Source organism: Idiotropiscis lumnitzeri, unplaced genomic scaffold (genome assembly GCF_059441095.1).
Source record: "Idiotropiscis lumnitzeri isolate Australia: NSW breed Sydney's pygmy pipehorse unplaced genomic scaffold, RoL_Ilum_1.0 HiC_scaffold_136, whole genome shotgun sequence".
NCBI classification, from domain to species: domain Eukaryota; kingdom Metazoa; phylum Chordata; class Actinopteri; order Syngnathiformes; family Syngnathidae; genus Idiotropiscis; species Idiotropiscis lumnitzeri.
This window is the reverse complement of record NW_028283674.1, coordinates 1-6,480: the sequence shown is the minus strand read 5'-3', so window position 1 is coordinate 6,480 and position 6,480 is coordinate 1.

The following is a 6,480-nucleotide window of genomic DNA, read 5'->3' as shown; positions in this document are numbered from 1 at the left end:
TGGACCGGGAGAAGGGCAGGGTCATCCGCACAGAAGAGAACAAACAACAGCGCTGGATCAGAGAGGCCATTGAGATCTGCAAGCGAGGCATAAAAACCATGAACAGAGACAAGGGAGCCTTCATCCTCTCTACCACCTGGACCAGCATCTTGGCGGAGTGAACGGACAGCGGGGGGCGTGACTTGCCTTCATTCTTGTGACAGGTAAGTCACGCCCTCATGGAACATCAGCTGATAAAGACGGGTCACAAGACAGCATCATGTGACACTCTGAAGAAGGCGAAAGACTTTCGTATTGTGACATGCTCAAGGCCTAAACACTCATCCGAGCAAATATAAGGTAGATTTTGTTCACCTGCCCGGAGAAAAACATCAACGAAAATAATTTGTATTTGTTTTAACCAGTTGGTAGCACTACCACTGCGATCAAAAATAAGTTGGCAGCCGTCTTCAGGGCCTGAATATCCTCAAATGTGAAAGATTTCCAGAAGATGGATCATCTGAATCATTTTGCAGGAACTTTTGTTGCCACGGAGAATAATCAGACTCTGCGGCACCGTAATAGCCACGCCCTTTGAAGGAAAGTCGTAAAAATAGGGATAGAGTAAGATCAATGTCTTGAGTCTTTTCTAGCCAATTTTCAATCGGATTCGTTAAAAGGGCACCGAGCAGTACGTCAAAATGTAAAAATTGATATTGATTGGCGCAAGGTGTATAACTGAATATAAACATATAGATGTCTTCAGGTACCGACTCTTTATGTACATGTGAAGTTTTGGATTTTTAGCAGCATGTGCAGGAGAGTTATTAAGCATTTTGTCCATTGCGGCGAAGGAAATCTTAAGTGAAAACTTTGAAGCCCCGCCCCCGTCATATAGTATTTCGGAAACAAAAAATTTTAGCCCCAGTGTTTGTCCCAGGTCTTAAGATGCTCCAGACAGAACTTTAAGGCAATCAGATGAAGCCTTTAGGATCAGGGTGCAAAAGAATGACCCCTGTAAACATGCAAAAAAGGGCAAAAGTCGGACTTTCAAAAATTCATAACTCACTTCCTGTTCATATTAGACGTTAAAAAATATAAAATTTTTCGCCATGCCCGATGAGACTGCCAAGTTTGGTGAGTTTTTGTGCATGTTTCGGGGGTCAAAAATGCGATCGAACAATCGGAAAAATAATAATAATACTAATTTCTACAAAAACAATAGGGAATTCGCAGCGGTCGCTGCTCAGGCCCTAATAATAATAATAATAATAATAATAATAATAAAAGTAATAATATTTTCGACAAAAACAATAGGGACCTCGCCGTGGTCGCTGCTCGGGCCCCAATAATAATTTCTACACAAAGTCCATTGTGGTGACCCGCCCCCTTTTAAGTAAATTCAAAATGGCCGACTTCCTGTAAAACCTAGCTCATTGCTCCAAGAGACTTTTTTGTAGGTCTTGGTCTTATACATACAGTGAACCCTCGCTACTTCGCGGTTCACCTTTCGCGGGTTCAGTGCTTCGCGGGTCTAAAAAATATTCGGGGGCATTGTAGTTTCGCCAAGCGGCACGACGGGGCGCTGGAGCGGTTAGACGGCCGGCGTGCGCCGAAGAAGAGCGTGGGCGAAGAGGAGAGTGGACGAAGAAGAGCACGTTCCCCCGGACACGATCGGTGGCGACGTTTCGCGCGGTTCGGACCGTACCAGAGCTCCGGCCGGCGTGCGTGGCAGTTAAGCCGTAGAGGAGCACCTTCCCCGGGCACGGGCGGTGCCAAGCGGCCCCTAAGTTTAACCGAATGGAAGCTCCGGAGGAGGAGGGCATGTTCGCGTCACAGTAAGCCGAAGAGGAGCACCTTCCCCGGGCACGGGCGGTTCCAAGCGGCCCCTAAGTTTAACCGAATGGAAGCTCCGGAGGAGGAGGGCATGCTCGCGTCACAGTAAGCCGAAGAGAAGCCCCTTCCCCGGGCACGGGCGGTTCCAAGCGGCCCCTAAGTTTAACCGAATGGAAGCTCCGGAGGAGGAGGGCATGCTCGCGTCACAGTAAGCCGAAGAGGAGCACCTTCCCCGGGCACGGCGGTGCCAAGCGGCCCCTAAGTTTAACCGAATGGAAGCTCCGGGGGAGGAGGGCGGGCGTGTGTCACAGTTAAGCCGAATTGGAGCACCTCTTCTGCCCGGGCACGAGCGGAGCGCGAGGCTGTCAGTTATGAATGAATAAATGAATAAATAAATAAAGAATGCCACCTTTCATTTCACAGGGCACACCGGACGGCGTACCAGCAGGTAAAAGTCGGAGTAATTAAATAAATACAAAAAGAATGGCTGGGGAATAAAAAAATAATACGTTTTAATAATAATTTGGTTTTTTTGTTATAACATGAATTTCACTCTCTCTCTCTCTCTCCCCCCGTATATATATATATATATATATATATATATATATATATATATATATATATATATATATATATATATATATATATTTATATATTTATTATATATATTGTATTTTTTTTTAAGCATTTTTGAAGGTGCGCCGCTACTTCGCGGATTTTCAGTTTTCGCGGGTGGTCTCGGTCCCCATTAACCGCGATAACCGAGGGTTCACTGTACTCCATAAAATTTACAAAAAGCGAGGTGAAACACTCAACCAGAGCTGCTTTTTTTTTAACATTTCTCGAGGGCCATGGCGAGCCATTTAAAAAAAGCTGCACAACTAACGTATAAAATATTGATAAATTTGCTCGGCCTGATGTGTGTGTAAAGTTTTACGAGTTGTCGTTCATATTTAGAACCTCATAATCAGCTTTGTTTTATTGCCGAACAGTGCAATGCCACTCCCACAACTTTTCACGAAAAATCACGAATTTCGTATTGTGACATCCTCATGGCCGAAACAGTCATCCGAGCATATATGAGGGCGACCTTGTTGAGTTGCACGGAGAAAAACATCCAAGAAAATAACTTGTATTAGCTTTTACCAGTTGGTGGCGCTACTACTACGATGTAAAATAAGTTGGTAGATGTCTTCAGGGCTGAAGTATCCTCAAATGTGTACAACTTCGAGAAGATAGGATCATCTGAGTCATGTTGCCGGAGCTTTTGTTGCCACAGAGTACAATCGGACTTTTCAGCACCTTAATAGCCACGCCTTTTGCCAAAACGTCACAAAATTCGGCAGAGAGTAAGATCATTGTCTTGAGTCTTTTCTGACTAATTTTCAGTCGGATTCGTCAAAAGGGCACCGTGCAGTACGTGAAAATTAAAATAAAAACACATTTTTGATTCCACTTGGCGGCGCTGTGTGTATAACAAAATAATAACATTAAGATGTCTTCAGGTCGGGACGTTTTATTTACAGGTGAAGGTTTGGATTTTTAGGAGCATGTGCAGGGGAGTTATTAAGCATTCATTTATTTGTATTAGGTTCATTTTGTCTTCTTATTATTGATATTTGACTGATTCATTAAAAGCAGACAATTATGTTTTAGGTTAATTTTTTACCTGACATGTTTCGGCGAGTCTTTCGCCTTCTTCAGAGTGTCGCATGATGGTGTCTTGAGACCCGTCTTTATCAGCTGATGTTCCATGAGGGTGTGACTTACCTGTCAAAAAAATGAAAAATCAGAGCAGTAAAAGAACAAGCACAACATGAACATTACAAATCAGCAATCACTGACCACTGCAAAAGCGAAAACCACATCATGGACCGGGAGAAGGGCAGGGTCATCCGCACCGAAGAGAACAAACAACAGCGCTGGATCAGAGAGGCCATTGAGATCTGCAAGCGAGGCATAAAAACCATGAACAGAGACAAGGGAGCCTTCATCCTCTCTACCACCTGGAGCAGCATTTTGGCGGAGTGAACGGACAGCGGGGGGCGTGACTTGCCTTCATTCTTGTGACAGGTAAGTCACGCCCTCATGGAACATCAGCTGATAAAGACGGGTCACAAGACACCATCATGTGACACTCTGAAGAAGGCGAAAGACTTTCGTATTGTGACATGCTCAAGGCCTAAACACTCATCCGAGCAAATATAAGGTAGATTTTGTTCACCTGCCCGGAGAAAAACATCAACGAAAATAATTTGTATTTGTTTTAACCAGTTGGTGGCGCTACCACTGCGATCAAAAATAAGTTGGCAGCCGTCTTCAGGGCCTGAATATCCTCAAATGTGAAAGATTTCCAGAAGATGGATCATCTGAATCATTTTGCAGGAACTTTTTTTGCCACGGAGAATAATCAGACTCTGCGGCACCGTAATAGCCACGCCCTTTGAAGGAAAGTCATAAAAATAGGGATAGAGTAAGATCAATGTCTTGAGTCTTTTCGAGCCAATTTTCAATCGGATTCGTTAAAAGGGCACCGTGCAGTACGTCAAAATGTAAAAAATGATATTGATTGGCGCAAGGTGTATAACTGAATATAAACTTATAGATGTCTTCAGGTACAGACTCTTTATGTACATGTGAAGTTTTGGATATTTAGCAGCATGTGCAGGAGAGTTATTAAGCATTTTGTCCATTGCGGCGAAGGAAATCTTAAGTGAAAACTTTGAAGCCCCGCCCCCGTCATATAGTATTCCGGAAACAAAAAATTTTAGCCCCAGTGTTTGTCCCAGGTCTTCAGATGCTACAGACAGAATTTTAAGGCAATCAGATGAAGCCTTTAGGATCAGGGTGCAAAAGAATGACCCCTGTAAACATGCAAAAAAGGGCAAAAGTCGGACTTTCAAAAATTCATAACTCACTTCCTGTTCATATTAGACGTTAAAATATCAAATTTTTCGCCATGCCCGATGAGACTGCCAAGTTTGGTGAGTTTTTGTGCATGTTTCGGGGGTCAAAAATGCGATCGAACAATCGGAAAAATAATAATAATAATAATTTCTACAAAAACAATAGGGACTTCGCAGCGGTCGCTGCTCAGGCCCTAATAATAATAATAATAATAATAATAAAAGTAATAATGTTTTCTACAAAAACAATAGGGACCTCGCCGCGGTCGCTGCTCGGGCCCCAATAATAATTTCTACACAAAGTCCATTGTGGTGACCCGCCCCCTTTTAAGTAAATTCAAAATGGCCGACTTCCTGTAAAACCTAGCTCATTGCTCCAAGAGACTTTTTTGTAGGTCTTGGTCTTATACATACAGTGAACCCTCGCTACTTCGCGGTTCACCTTTCGCGGGTTCAGTGCTTCGCGGGTCTAAAAAATATTCTGGGGCATTGTAGTTTCGCCGAGCGGCACGACGGGTCGCTGGAGAGATTAGACGGCCGGCGTGCGCCGAAGAAGAGCGTGGGCGAAGAGGAGAGTGGACGAAGAAGAGCACGTTCCCCCGGACACGATCGGTGGCGACGTTTCGCGCGGTTCGGACCGTACCAGAGCTCCGGCCGGCGTGCGTGGCAGTTAAGCCGTAGAGGAGCACCTTCCCCGGGCACGGGCGGTTCCAAGCGGCCCCTAAGTTTAACCGAATGGAAGCTCCGGAGGAGGAGGGCATGCTCACGTCACAGTAAGCCGAAGAGGAGCACCTTCCCCGGGCACGGGCGGTGCCAAGCGGCCCCTAAGTTTAACCGAATGGAAGCTCCGGGGGAGGAGGGCGGGCGTGTGTCACAGTTAAGCCAAATTGGAGCACCTCTTCTGCCCGGGCACGAGCGGAGCGCGAGGCTGTCAGTTATGAATGAATAAATGAATAAATAAATAAAGAATGCCACCTTTCATTTCACAGGGCACACCGGACGGCGTACCAGCAGGTAAAAGTCGGAGTAATTAAATAAATACAAAAAGAATGGCTGGGGAATAAAAAAATAATACGTTTTAATAATAATTTGGTTTTTTTGTTATAACATGAATTTCACTCTCTCTCTCCCCGTATATATATATATATATATATTTATTATATATATTGTATATTTTTTTTAAGCATTTTTGAAGGTGCGCCGCTACTTCGCGGATTTTCAGTTTTCGCGGGTGGTCTCGGTCCCCATTAACCGCGATAACCGAGGGTTCACTGTACTCCATAAAATTTACAAAAAGCGAGGTGAAACACTCAACCAGAGCTGCTTTTTTTAACATTTCTCGAGGGCCATGGCGAGCCATTTCAAAAAAGCTGCACAACTAACGTATAAAATATTGATAAATTTGCTCGGCCTGATGTGTGTGTAAAGTTTTACGAGTTGTCGTTCATATTTAGAACCTAATAATCAGCTTTGTTTTATTGCCGAACAGTGCAATGCCACTCCCACAACTTTTCACGAAAAAGGACGAATTTCGTATTGTGACATCCTCATGGCCGAAACAGTCATCCGAGCATATATGAGGGCGACTTTGTTGAGTTGCACGGAGAAAAACATCCAAGAAAATAACTTGTATTAGCTTTTACCAGTTGGTGGCGCTACTACTACGATGTAAAATAAGTTGGTAGATGTCTTCAGGGCTGAAGTATCCTCAAATGTGTACAATTCGAGAAGATAGGATCATCTGAGTCATGTTGCCGGA